Source organism: Panthera pardus, unplaced genomic scaffold, assembly GCF_024362965.1.
Source record: "Panthera pardus isolate Hobbes unplaced genomic scaffold, ASM2436296v1 HiC_scaffold_22, whole genome shotgun sequence".
NCBI classification, from domain to species: Eukaryota; Metazoa; Chordata; class Mammalia; order Carnivora; family Felidae; genus Panthera; species Panthera pardus.
This window is the reverse complement of record NW_026526788.1, coordinates 70,199,190-70,214,157: the sequence shown is the minus strand read 5'-3', so window position 1 is coordinate 70,214,157 and position 14,968 is coordinate 70,199,190. Positions and strand designations below refer to the sequence as shown.

At 46.3% G+C, this 14,968-nt stretch overlaps 1 long non-coding RNA gene across 4 annotated transcripts in view; it reads left to right on the top strand.

Annotated features, from left to right (window-relative positions):
* Window positions 1–14,968, top strand: part of LOC109272929 (uncharacterized) — a 143,921-nt gene that overhangs the window by 53,993 nt on the left and 74,960 nt on the right. The window lies entirely within an intron of this gene.

The following is a 14,968-nucleotide window of genomic DNA, read 5'->3' as shown; positions in this document are numbered from 1 at the left end:
GCCTCTGGGAGGAGAACAAGGCCCTTCCCCGGTCCCACGGAATTGTCTGCATGGGAAACCACTGGACTTTAGTCTACATTTTAAAATTCTATATGCCTTACTTTCATTTCTTCTGGAACCTTCTGCCATGCTTTCATTTCTATTTTAAAACGGCATGATGCCTCCAGTTTTGTTTTCTTTTTCAGGATAGCTTTGGCTATTTGGGATCTTTTGTGGTTCCATACAAATTTTAGGATTGTTTGTTCTAGCTCTGCAAAGAAAGCTGGTGGTATTTTGATAGGGATCGCGTTAAAAGTGTAGATCGCTTTGGGTAGTATAGACATTTTAACAATGTTTGTTCTTCCAGTCCATAAGCATGGAATAATTTTCTATTTCTTTGTCTCCTCTTCACTTTCTTTCAGAAGTGTTCTATAGTTTTTCAGAGTACTGATCTTTTACCTGTCTGTTAGGTTTATCCCTGGGTATCTGTTTTTGCTATAATTGCAAATTGGATCGATTCCTTGGTTTCTTTTTCTGCTTCTTCATTATTGATGTATAGAAATGCAACAGATTTCTGCACGTTGATTTTATATCCTGCAACTTTGCTGAATTCATGTATTCTAGCAATTTTCGTAGAGTCTTTCAGGTTTTCTACATAGAGTAGTATTGTGTCATCTGCAAAGAGTGTAAGTTTGACTTCTTCCTTGCCAATTTATTTTTTTTTTTTAATTTTTTTTCAACGTTTTTTATTTATTTTTGGGACAGAGAGAGACAGAGCATGAACAGGGGAGGGGCAGAGAGAGACGGAGACACAGAATCGGAAACAGGCTCCAGGCTCCGAGCCATCAGCCCAGAGCCTGACGCGGGGCTCGAACTCACGGACCGTGAGATCGTGACCTGGCTGAAGTCGGACGCTTAACCGACTGCGCCACCCAGGCGCCCCATCTTCCTTGCCAATTTAGATGCCCTTTATTGCTTTCTGTTGTCTGATTGCTGAGGCTTAGACATGTTGCTGAATGCAAGGGAAGCAAAAGCAAACATGAACTATTGGGGCTTTATCAAGATAAAAACCTTCTGCACAGCGAAGGAAACGATGAACAAAACTAAGAGGCAGAATACAGACAGAATGGGAGAGGATATTTGCAAATGACATATCTGATAAAGGGCTAGTATCCAAAATTTATAAAGAAATTATCAAACTAGGGGTGGCTCAGTCGGTTAAGTATCTGATTTCGGCTCAGGTCATGATCTCATGGTTCATGGGTTCGAGCCCTGCGTCAGGCTCTGTGCTGACAGCTTGGAGTCTGGAGCCTGCTTTGGATTCTTTTCTCTCTCTCCCTCCCTCCTTCTGCCCCTCCCCAATTCATGCCCTCTCTCAAAAATAAACATTTTAAAAATTAAAAAAAAGAACTTACCAAACTCAACACCCAAAAATAAACAACCCAGTGAAGAAATGGGCAGCAGGCATGAATAGACACTTTTCCAAAGAAGACATCCAGATGGCCAACAGACACATGAAAGGATGCTCAGCATCACTCAGGAAAATACAAATCAAAACACAATGAGACATCAACTCACACCTGTCAGAATGGCTAAAATTAACATCACAAGAAACAACAAGTGTTGGCTAAGATGTGGAGAATGGGGAACCCTCTTGCACTGCTGGTGCGAATGCAAACTGGTGCAGGCATTCTGGAGAACAGTGTGGAGGTTCCTCAAAAAACTGAAGGTAGAACTACCCCATGATTCAGCAATTGCACTATTAAGTATTTAGCCAAAGGATACAAAAATAAAAATTCAAAGGGACACACGCAGTGTGTTTATAGCGGCATTATCAACACTAGCCAAACTATGGAGAGAGCCCAAATATTGCAATGACATGGATGGAGCTAGGATGTATTATGCAAAATGAAGTCAGTTAATCAGAGAAAGACAGATCCCATATGATTTCACTCATATGCAGAATTCAAGAAACAAGACAGATGAACATATGGGAAGGGAGGGAAAAAGAGAAGAAAGGGAAACAAACCTCAGAGGCTCTTAATGATAGAGAACAAACTGAGGGTTGACAGAGGGAGGTGGGTGGGAGAAGGGCTAGATAGGGGAAGACACTTGTTGTGATGAGCACTAAGGTGTTGTATGTAAGTGATGGACCACTGAATTCTACTCCTGAAACCGATATTACACCGTATGTTAACTAAATAATTTTTTTAAAAAAGGGATGTAAATAGAATCGTTGGTTAGTGACCAAGAAGCCACCTAAAACTTCAGCTCTGAGAAACTTGTGGGCCTAGACTAGAATTCCCCAAACTTTGACAGGCATGTGCCTCCCCTGGGGGGTCTTGTTAAAATGCAAATTCTGATTCAGTGACTCCAGGGTGAGACCTGACCTCCTACATTTCTGACGAGCTCCTGGGTGATGCTGAAGCTGCTGGCCTGTGGCCCATGCTGTTTAGGTGGCAAGGTTTAACGACCTCATGGGCTCCACTGACACCGTGTCCAAAGTTCTGAGTCACCGTGAAAGGGACAAAGACAACGGGAGTGCCCAAGACAAAGCTGAGAGGCCTATGCCAGTGACCAAGAGAGAAACAACATTTCTCTTCCCTCCCCTCTTCTCACAGCTCAAGTTCACAATCCTGGAGCTGTATTTGAGCTGGTGTTCACTCTCCCCCTTGGCAACACCCTGCTCCCTAGGATATTTTCATCTGTCATGGGTGGAGCCACTTCTCCAAGGCCCTTTCCAGTTAGTAAGAGGAGCCACTCTGACTCCTAAGACAGAATCTGGCATTTTCTTGAACCAAATTTCTGTGGTCTTGGCTTGGAGAAGAATCTGTCTTCTCATATTCCAGAATAGCAGATATGATTTATGGTGGGCCTGTTGTTTTGCCTTGTCTAATCTTCCCAGCAAATCTGCAAGGAGGTTTTCCTGTCCCCACGTGTAGGGGAGGAAACCGAGGCTTGGAGAGAAATCAGCTGACCATTCACAGAGCTGCCCCAAAGACTGTGTTCCTACCACCACAGCTTACTGGTTTTCAATGCCATTATTTGAAAAGCCCAGGGTTTTCTTGGATTTCAGACACTGAAATCCATTAGCTGTGACCCTGCTATCAAACAGGGTGACCTTAAATTACTATAGACAAGGGATGGGAAAGGGTCATTAAGTAGCACGCAGAACTTATTACTTAAACCAACGGATGTGCCCTCATGAATTTTTTGAATTTCAAGGGTAAAGAACAAAAACAAAATATGTAAGCTTCCAGGCAGATTGAATACAAATGAATATGTATTGGCGTGCCTTTAGATTTCTCTTCTATTTCATGAAACAAAGGGAGTCATTGAACAGCATCGACATAATTTTTAGGAGAAATGTTTACGAACCGATAATTCCGATATTCAGCCAGGTTAATGTTCCCAAAGACATTATCAGATTCTAGACCTCAGAAAGTCAACTACCTACATGCCCTGCCTCAAAAAAAAAAAAAAAATCCCCCAAAGAAGAATTCCAGTCAGTTAGCAGATGAAGCCAAACAAATGACTTAAGAATGGGGAAGACCCAGTATAAGTATGTGGATGTCAAATTATGTGACCAGTGAAATACACATAAATCTAAAGAATTATTCCTAATGTGGTTATAAAACTTCACGTAAATATCAAAACAATTATTGAGATAGAAGATAAATATTATTAGTAATAATAATTTAAGCCCAAATCCCCTAGTAATAAATCACAGCTGGGAATGGTTGGAAGAAATAGAAAGTAACGAATAGTGTACTAAATGTCATCTCTTACATGAAAGTAAGGCAATGGGCACTATTTCATCCTTGCTGTCGATAATCAGAGAAAAATGAATTTAAATTAATAAATTAATACTAAACAGTAGCATAGTGAGAAGAGGATGCATTGTATTTCTCCTACAATTATTAGGAAAGGAAAAAGAAAAGAGATCAAAGAAGTGTACCTCAAAATGTACACAGCTCTTATCCCTAAATAGTGGAATTATGTGCAATTTCATTGTCTTTTCACTTTTTATGTGTTTTCCAAATTTGCTACAATACCTGAATTATTTTACAATATACAAATGAAAGCCCCGAAATTATTTTGGGAAAGATTTGCTCTTCTATAAAAACAACAAACAACAACAACAAAAACAAACAAACAAAAACTACCCATGCATCCACAAAACGAGTTTTACACGATCTAACACAAAAGAGCCAGGCTAACTGGAATTTTCTCTTTTTCGTCATCTGTACTCCCAGTATGAAACTTGTCTGTTTCAAAGTCTCACGTGTGGGAATGAATGATTGATGTGCCTGGAACCTGCTATGAAAATGTCAGTGACCTTTGCTTTTGTGAATAGCGTCACATGAAGGAAAAACTCAATGACCTTACTCTGAAAGGTATGGTCTCCCAGCCACCTGGACAGAACCCTCTCTTTTAGCACTTCATATTTAGCTCATTGGAAGTCATAATTTTTTTCTCACCCACTGCCACTATCACCATCATCGCCATCACCATCATCATCAACATCATCAGCATCATTTCCGCATTTTATTGAGCAGCTACCATGAGCCCGTCTCTATACCTAATATCTTACATGTACAATCTCATATTAATTCTCACTACAACCCTATGAGGTAAGAATCCTTTCCCCTTCTTATAGCTGAAGAGACAGGCTCAAAGAGGTTAAATTGCTTGTCTGATCGTTGATGACCCACTATGAATGATAGTGATTTTAAAGAATTATAAACACTTGATTTGTTCATTTAAAAACCATTTTTAAAATTTACTTATTGTGAGAGAGAGAAAGAGAGAGAGACAGTGAGCACACGCAGGGGAGGGGAGGAGAGCGAGGGGCTTGAACTCATAAACAGATCAAAACCGAGAGTCAGACACTTAACTGACTGAGCCACCCAGGCACCCCAACACTTTGTTTTAATAACAAAATGATACTACAGATTTGGAAGATTAGAGGAAAGACAGAAAACCTCCCCTCTCCTAAACTCCCCATTCCCCTTCTCTTGCTGTATTTTTCTCCTTAGTGATTCTCACCTTCTAACATACTATATATTTTACTTTATTTATTATGTTTTACCATCTGACTGTCCTCACTAGAATGTCAGCTTCATGAGGACATATTTCTGTTTGACTTATCCGTGCAGCTGGCACATAGTAGGTACTCATTAAATATTTGTTCAGTGGTGATGCTGACAGGAAAAGAAACGGAGATGTTGGGGGGGAAAAGCTGGCATGGGTAGGAGGAGAAGGTAGGATTGGTCTAGAACATTTGCTCTTAGGAGCTGAGGGGTGCGAGGCACCTAGGCAACTGAGGATGTGTGACTGGAACTGAGGGGCCAGGTCCAACCTGGGAGCCTGGCTTTGGGAGCTGTGCAGAGAGAAAGGGAGGGAAAGAGAGAGAGGGAGGGAGAGAGGGGATGAGTGAGAGAGAAGAGAGAAAGAGGTAGTTTGACAGCTGGACAGTTTCTGCTTTGAGGGCAGCGAGAGCTCTGTGAGCACAGCAGTGGAGGGATAGGAGAAGCCCGGGAACGTAGGGTTTGTAAACCACGGTGGGGGGGGGGGAGGGAGTGTCAAGGGGAAGGCAATCAAACGTTCCTTAAGGAGCAACGACTTGAAAGAGAGCTCAGAGGAGGCTTGTGAGAAGAGACCAGCTGACTTGATGATGACAGATCACTGGCGTCCTCTCTGCAAGGAGTTGTAGTCGAGAGCACAGGCAGAGACCAGACTTGCGTTGTTGGACGCGATGGCCACACGTGATGGCTGAGCACTTGAAACGAGGCGAGTCAAGTCGAGCTGTGCTCCAGGTGCAAGAAACCACACTGAACTATGAAGATTTAGAAAAGTTAGCAGGAAAAGAAAGAAGGCAGTATGACTTACTAGTAATTTTTATCTTGATCGCATGTTGAAATGGCATTTTCATTTCAAATATATTAGGTGAGGCTAGGGTGTATTAGGTCAAATAAGATCTGTCATTAAAAGGAGTTTCTGGGGTATGTGGGTGGCTCAGTCGGTTGAGCATCCGACTTTGGCTCAGGTCGTGATCTTGCGTTTGTGGGTTCGAGCCCCACGTTGGGCTCTGTGTCGGCTCAGAACTGGAGCCTGCTTTGGATTCTGTGTCTCCCTCTCTCTGCCCCTCCCCTGTTTGCTCTCTCTCTCTCAAAAATAAATAAACATTAAAAAAATTTTAAGAGAAAGAGTTTCAACTATTTTTTTAAACATTTTTTTAGTATGATTACTAGATACTTTTCAACTACACATGTGGCTCACATTATATTTCTATTGGACATTGTCAGGCTAGTCTGCCTAGGGTTAAAATTCAGCAGCATGTATAAACTTATCTGTCCTCCCTCCCTTCCCTCCTTCCTTCCTTCCTCCCTCCCTCCCTTCCTTCCTTTTCTTTCTCCCTCTCTCTCTCCCTCCCTCTCTCCCTCCCTCCCTCCTTCCCATCCTCTCTCTCTCTCTTTCTCTTCCTCCCTTTAAAAATGCTTTTTAGCAGCTACATCATTTTCTGATGGACGCTTGAGTGGTTGATCTTCCATTCTCGGTAAAAATAGATGCCTTTTGTAATATCAAATCATCACATTGCTTTAGCGTTAAGTTGCCTAGAGCCATATTAAAGTCAGTGATACGTAGTACATTAGCTGTGCTGAGCTCTTAGCTTCCCTGGGAGAAAAAGAAATGACATAAATGAGGTTTCTTCTACACTAAGCAGCAATAAATGAAAGCCTTTGAAGCAACCACCTACATGGAGTCCTGGAATTGTAATTACCCAACCTCCAATTTGGCAAATAGAGGTTTTCTTACAATATAACCATCCCCCAAATAATGGTCCCTCCTGGTGGGAGGTAGAGAGACTGTGTGTCGCATGGGTCCAAGACAAAGATGTTACTGATTTGGACACTCAAACAGCTGCGTAAGAAGAAAATTCCCAGTGTTCATCTTGGCTGAGGTCTTGGTTCATCTTGGATGCTGTGAGGTCAGCCTTTCGGTTTTATGTGCCTGCTTGTCGTGCAATGAATGTGCTTACTTCTTAGAAAAATAAAAGGACACAATAAAAATAAGTTGCTTCTATTCCCCTTTGGTTTCTATGAAAAAAATGCTAAATATGCCATGTTAAAATTGAGCGCCACGGAGCCGTCTGGACATTGTTCCTGGAGGGGATAGAGAACTTTAGGGCTAGAAAGGACCCGTGAGGCAACCATTTCAGTAGATGAAGAAATGGACTCAGAGAGGTCCTATGGTTCCGTGATGGCGGCTCACCTCATCTGTCGGCAGCAGACCAGAAAGGAGACCTCCTATCCATCCTTCCACCTGCTCCCCATGGCTTGCCTGTCTTATGTCCCCTTCCTCCCCTTCCACAGGAAACTCAGTGGGACCAGAGCTGCCAAGAAGTTCCTGTACCTTAGGGTGCCTCTCTTCACCGGAGTGGTCTTTTTTTTTTTTTTTTTTTTGTAAGTGAATGTCAGGAAAATTGTTCTTTCCTCAAATACTTTTTTAGGAACTTGGGGTTTAAGTGGACCCCTCTGGTAACCATTAGCATTTTCTAATCAAGGAACAGTGAAAATAAAACCAAGATTAATGGATTCTTTCCTAGGTTTGCACAGCCATAACCTTGGTCGAAGGGCAAAGAAGGAATTACAGATGTTCCCCACGTGATGATCTCTTTTCTATAAAGGGGGACACCATTTTGCATCCCGAATCCTAGCTCAATATTGACCATGTCGCATTCCAAGTGAGGCAGAGTAAAAACTAAGGGTCTCATAGGTGCAAATACCTCTGGCCATTTCAGTGTGTCTGGGTTCTTCAGAAGCAGACCCTGAGATAGGGGATTCATGTGCAAATGACTTACAAACAAAGTCTTCCCAGGGACTTGGGGGAGCAGGACAAGCAGTGGGAGAAGCCAAGTATAGATGCGTTCTTCTGTTAAGTCCCTACCTCAACCAGAGCCTGCAGAGGAGCCCTGCAATGCCAGTTACACCTCAGAGTCAGTCCACACCTGGGCCAGGAGAGCTCACCTTCCATCTCTCTGCACCTGTCACTCATTGGTCAAGGGCCAACCCGACCAAGTGAGTTCCCAGGTGACCCCGGTTCTCTGTGAGCACAGTCACACAGAGTAGTCTTCCGGAGTGAGCCACGGGTGCAGGCCAAAAGCAGAGACGCAGGGCCAGGTGTTGGACACGGGAGACGGGAAGGGAAATGGAGAGGATCTTGGCACGGTCCCGTCAGTGTCTCCTGCACCCCAACTTTGGCCTGAGCTTCTCGAATCTTGATACCTTCTACTATTCCATTTATGTCTTCCAGGATCTCTTACCCTGACGTCTGGGTTGGAACATGTAGTGGACATTTGTTGTTTTCCGATTGCCCGATGTTGATTCCGTCTTTCCTTCGATAATCGTAATTTCATTATTAGGTAATTTGGCAATACTAAACTAGTAGTAATTTCAGGAAATTATTCTCAGTGTGTATCTTTTTGCAGAACTGACTAGCGTAGACTTCATGGGTGAGCCCGTGCCCAAGGCCCCGGCGCTGAGCACAGTCCTTTCCCTCCCGGCCCTGTGACTGGCTCAGGGAAGGTACTCCAGTCAGGAGTTGAATACAGGAAACAGGAATGACTCTGGAAATTTTTGAGCAGAGATACATTTTCTACTGGGGAACAGGTGCTCATAAGGTCCCCGGAAGGGCCGGAGGAGTAGGCTCTAACTGGGTCTCCAGGAAAGATGCTCAGGCTCATCAGAGATCAAGTAAGAAGATGGAGAGGAAGCAGCCCCTACCGCCCAAACCATCGTATTCAAGAATGTCCCCAGTGGTTACGGTCCAGGCCTGAGAAGCTTCTGAACTAGCCGTGAAGCTAGAGAGTGTATGCAGAACAGCTGTTCTTGTCCGGGAGCCGCAGCCAAAGCAGCAGGAAAGTGGTACCTCTGTCGCTGCTGCCTTCCAGATCTCTCGCCAGGATAGCTGACGGGTGGCGGCTATTTTGCGGAGCCGAGCGAGAGGCTGGGGATATAGATGTTCGGGTTGTAGCCTTTGCAGCCCAGGGGGGCGTTCCTAGAAGGGGTTGGAATGGGCTCTGAGGGCCCGTTCCTGTGACCTCCCACCAGATGGGCACATAGCCCAACTCACACAACAAGAGTCAGGACTTGGGTTTGGCCAAAGAGGGGGAAGAAAAGCTCTCTTTGTTTCCCGCCGGATGTGAACATGAGTAGAGTTCCTTTGGAGCTGCTGGAAGCCATCCAGACATCGGCTAAGGTCTGCCGTCTCGGAGAGCCGAGCCAGTTTGAGAGATCTAGAATGACCCGGTCTCCGTGACACCTCTTTAAAGGCCCGGAGAGGGGAGGCGACCTGGTCAAGGTCACACAACAGGGATGGGCAGAGCTGGGTCTAGAACACCTGACACCCATTGCGGGCTTTTTCCCGTCATGTGCTCCTGGCCTCCACTTAGAGCCTGTCAGCCCTTTCCTCTGCCCAGCAGCTGGTAGGGGTTCACAGTCCCAGTTCGTTAAAGAAGCCGATCGGCCTGACCCCTCTAAGCAAGCACAGCTGCCTGTAGAGGGGCCTGAAGCAGAAAAGCACTCAGAACGCATTTTCGTGGCAGACCTGGTGGAGCCTGGTGTGTATGAATAACTCATAGCTGGAGCCTGGCTAGTGAGGAGTGCAGAGCTGACTTTGCAAACACCCTAGGGGTTCTCTCTGAGTGGCACACTAAAATGTGGCCACACCGGTTCAGGCTATTTTAAGCTTCGGAAACCAAGGGAGGTTAGGCGGGGTGAACCGGCCGGGCACTGAGGGCAGATGAGTTCCAGGCCGGGTTTCTCTCTGCCCCCAAGGTCACCTTGGGTCCCTCTCCCGTCGCCCGTGACCTTGCTTCCCTCTTCCCTCTTCCCTCTGGAAGGATGGGAAGGAGGGACCCTGAAGACCTCAGGGGGAAGGAGCTGAGAAGAGGCACAAGTGGGGGTGAGCACCTGGTCTGGTGCACCTGTTAGACAGGAAAAGGGGTGAAGGTATCGCCTGCCAGATCTTGAGCGCTTCCCCTCCATGTATTTATTTACATCAATTTTATTTAATCCTCACAACGACCCTGGGGGGTGCTTACAACCGTTATCTTCATTTGTCACAGGAACAGACAGAGGCTCAGAGAAAGTATGAAGCAGACCTAGGGGCCCACGGTGACACAAGAGAACTGGTATTTGAAACCAGATGGGCCTGTATCCTGTGATGTGCACATACTATGCCCTGTGGTCTCCAAACCCAATAGTAATCGCGTGTACTACGTATGTGCGGCTGTCTAGGCCTCCCGACAGCTCGGGAAGTTCCATTTATAAACCCCATTGTTCAGATGAGAAAACCAAAGCTCAAAGAGCTCAGGCGATCTGCCCAAGGGTATGCACTCAAACGTGGAATGCCAGCCCTCTCCGTCCACAGCCCAGGCTCTTGCCTTTTCACTTTCAAGCGCAGAGACTTTCGGTGCTACGAAACAATCTCACAGGCTCTCATGGGATAACTAACTCCCATTCCTCCTCATTTTACACTGAGGAAACTGAGGTACTCTAAGGGTGGGTGACTCACGTCAAGTCACATGGCTAATGGCCGGATGGGCAAGAACCCAGACTCTGGGCTCTTTGCTGTGCGTAAGCACACTCTTCATTTCCAACTCACATTATAATTTCAGGGATGTTTCGCCTACGTTTCTAGCTAATCTTCGTTTGGCAGAAGTTTCTGCCATTTTGGCTTCAAGTTTCTCTGTAAGTTCATGTCATCCTCTGTCAAAGAGTTGAGTGACCCGTACCTGCACAAAGAGATTGAGTTAGGGCTTCTGTAATTATGGTGGATACTTCTATAACAGGAACGCCCTCCTGTAATACAATGTTGACACCTATACTCTTTTGCCAGTGAGATCCTGAGCACAGCTATGCTAAAGCTCAGACAACAAGGGGCGCCTGGGTGGCTCAGTCGGTTAACCATCCGACTCTTGATTTTGGCTCAGGTCATGATCTCACGGTTCGCGGGATGGAGCCTTGTGTTGAGCTCTTCGCTGACAGCTGCTTGGGCTTCTCTTTCTCCTTCTCTCTCTGCCCCTCCCCTGCTCACATGGGTATGTGCACACCCTCTCTCAAAATAAATAAATAAGCGTTTAAGAGAAAAACTCAGACAACAAAACTCCTCTAGGTTCCCTTTCGTATTGTCCTTGCAAACACCTCTTGGCCAGTGGAAGGCGGCTCGGGGCTGGCACGGGGAGTGGAGGAGAGTGTAAGCAGTGGGAGAGATAAAAAAAAAAAAAAAGCCTAGAATCTGGGAACCAGTAGGCATTTGATACGATTTGGCTTTTCTAGAGTATTTTAGACAATATCATTTTTTTAAAAAATTTCTAATTGTGGTAAAGTGGATGTACAGTTCTAAATAATAGAACAACTATGGCAGAAAGCCACATTTTAATTCCTTGACTGACTCCTTTTCTGAAATCAACAATCATTTACCAAACTTCTCACCTTTACCAAGTATTATAGAAGCCAGGTACTGAGGATCCAGAAAGGAATCAGACTGGGTCCCTTCCCTCCCGGAGGCCACATGCTAGCAAGAGAGACAAATACAGGCGTGAATAGCTCTGAAGCCGTGTGCCCAGTGTTGTGATGCGGACAGGCTCAGTGTCAGGACAAAGAGTACACGGCCGTCGGCATTTCCTCGGGTGAGGAAGCGTGGGATGCTTGAGCTCCACGGAGGGCCTGGGAGGCTGCCCACGGGGGAGGTGGGGCGTTTCAGGCAAAGGCAATGTCTTGGGTAAAGGCCTATTGTTGGGACGAGACGCCCGGAGGACCCCCAATGGTAGTGGCCATTGGGATGGTTGTTGGGGAATGAGAGCTGAGGTGGGAGAGCGGGGCAGGTTTGTTTTTGAAGAGCCCTGCATGTTACAGAAAGGAATTTAAATTGTCTCCTGGAGGCCACGAGGAGCTGTTGAAGAAGTTAAGCAGGAATGTGACATGACGGGGTTTCTATTTTAGAAAGTCACCCTGGCTGCTGTTGTTGGATGAATGGGATGCTTAGTGAGACCAGCAGTGGGGAAGCCATTTAGGGGAGGATGTCAATGACCAGATCGAGGGCTGACTTGGCACTGAGTGGGCCCTAGGGACCAGAAGGTAGAGACAGAGAAGAGAGTACACGTGCGTTGAGATATTTAAGCAGAGGAAGACAAAGGAGTCAAGGATGAGCGCTGAATTTTTAACTGGGTGTTTGGGTGGCTAGCATGCTAAAAAAAGGGGGGGTGGTTCTCCTAAGAAACTAAAAAATATGATTAATTATTATGGCATACGGCAAGTTAGGAAAATAGAGAAGTGAAAACAACTCCCAGTAATCCCATCATTATGGCACAAACTGGGGTGCATACTTTGATTTACTTCCTTCCGATATTTCCCCCTGGTTTGTAACCCACAGTCAATTTCTTAGATGACACTTTTTCCTGAGCATCGGGCTGGTTAATGGGAAATATTGGAAGCTTCTTCACGCCTGGGAAAGACTCACTTTTACACCCATTGCTGGAGCCTCCACCTTCCTTTCTTATTTTGAGGAAAGCCAGTTTTTTGGGTTTTTTTTTTTTTTCACCCCTCAGAGCCAATTACTTTGATCCAGGACTTACTTGATCACGAGTGTTTCACCGTTTCATTTATTCCATAGCTCGGTGCATCCAACTGTTTGTTCCCATCTACCTCCCCACCGGCCATAAAAATGATCAAGATGATGGAACACCTCATGCCTTTGTGTCCTGGAAAATTCAGCCTGAGGTGCCAACACATGACAGCGTTCAGATGAATCCTTGCTGTGCCTTGTGAGGCCCCCTCGGTAGGGGAGCTGGTGGGGAGAGCTTAGATTTTTTTCTTTTAGCACCCTGCCAGGACAGTCCCTGAGCCTAGTTCGGCCTCTAGTCCTGCTCCACAGGGCGTGGCCCGCTTGGAAAATAAAAAGTAATTGATGAGAGGCTTACAAAAAAAGTCGTCCTGGCGCTAGCTGGCTCCCGTGGGTCGGAACAATTTGCTGTTGGCAAGGTCCGTGTTTTGCATAGGAATGGAGGGGGAAACTGCAGCCTTCCTTGAGGAAGGTATGAGGCAGAATGTCAGCAGGCTTGGCTTTGCATGAGAGGCCTCAGGGGGACAACCAGACAGTGGCCTCATTCTGTGTTATCAGGCTGAAGGGAGATCTTGGGCAAAGTAGACATTTGATGGAGAGAGAGAGACAAACCTGGAAGGGGAGCCAGATCAGTCGGCTGACCTGGTGCAGAGATGTGCTTTCAATGGAGCGTTGGCAGACAGGAGGCGGCTGGATTCGGTCCTCGGATTGTCCCTGCCCTTCATGGCCACCAGAGGAGCTTTGCCTCTCCTGGGTGCGTCTGGGAGAACATACGGTGATCAATGAACCCAGGGCAGGGGTGGGGGAGATGAAAAGTAGGAGATGGATGGTGTGAACCTGGGAAAACGCTAACACATGCCCTTGCGCAGGGAGAACAGGATGGCATCCGGCAGTATGTTCTCTGGGGCCTTGCCCAGGCGAATTTTCCATGACAATGGCCGCTCTATGTTCTTCCATGGAGCACTGGAATGGCTTTGCCTCGAGTGGCCTGGCGGTGGAGTTGGAACAGGCTCCCTTTGGACTTCCGGGCCCCGCTCAGCAGCAGGCAAGAGACCTGGGCTGTGGGTTCCCCAGGAGGCCGGACAAGCATTTCCCCTGGCGGCCCCTGCAGTTCTTACCGAAAAGGCCCTTTACTGCTCACAGGAGGGGTCGTCCCCGGGGAACGCGGGTCACTGTCCTTGGCTCTTTCATGCAGGCTAGAATGAAGGTTGGACTTTTCACTCCGCATGGGTCCCTGGGAAATTTTGCAAGTCAGAGCGTTTGTGTGGCTTCCTAAGGGCCTGGCCCTTCACACTCTGTCCATGTGAAAATGCCTGCAGAGGCCAGAGAGAGAAAGACACCCAGGAGCTAACACGAGGTTGGACCATGCTAGCAAGGGTGGAAACTTTGTGGTCAGCAGAGTGGCAAGCTACTTTTGAGATGAATGGGACTCTTTAAAAATAGATAAAGAAAACCGAACGGCATCCTTTTTTTTTTTAAAGGAAACCACTGATAAAGGAATTGTGATGTAAACAAAGAAAAATGTGAGCGCCCTGTTCTTTTGAGAGCAATAAAGGCAGCGAACAGGGAAATGCCAAAAGCTGTGACCCATAGTGTGCACTATTCTCGGATCTCATTTCCATTTGCACACAAAAGGGAGATTCTTGTTTTCAAGTCGCCTTCACAGAAAGGTATCACTCAGTGAAGGAAATGAGCTATGATAATAATAATTATTATTTTTTAGTTTGTTCCTTCAATCAAAATAGCTCTTAGGTAGAGTATACCATTGCAACTTAATCTTAAGTCAACATGTGGTCTAGAGAGCCTGAGCAGGCCCCACGTTCACGCGTAGGGCAATGGCCTGTGGGTAAGACTCTCTCCATGAGGAAGTCAGCCTCTGTTAATCCCACGGGATCTTCCACTTACAGGGCTCCTAGGCTTCCTTTGTTAAAGCATGTGAGGGGCGCCTGGGTGGCTCAGTCGGTTAAGCGGCCGGCTTCGGCTCAGGTCATGATCTCGCGGTCCGTGAGTTCGAGTCCCGTGTCAGGCTCCGTGCTGACAGCTCAGAGCCTGGAGCCTGTTTCAGATTCTGCGTCTCCCTCTCTCTGACCCTCCCCCGTTCATGCTCTGTCTCTCTCTGTCTCAAAAATAAATAAACGTTAAAAAAAAAAAATTAAAGCGTGTGATTCCTGAAGGCAGAGCCAGAACCAAATCGAACCTTCCTGACTCTTTTGGTAGCAGGCGATAGAAACCAATATGCGCTACTTTATAAGCACACAGAGAGGGTGGGAAGGGGGTGGGGGGGGGGCTGGAAATTGACTGGGTCATGTAGCTGGGAGCAACACGGGCAGAAATAGCATGCATCCACTGCAGTCTGCCTTAG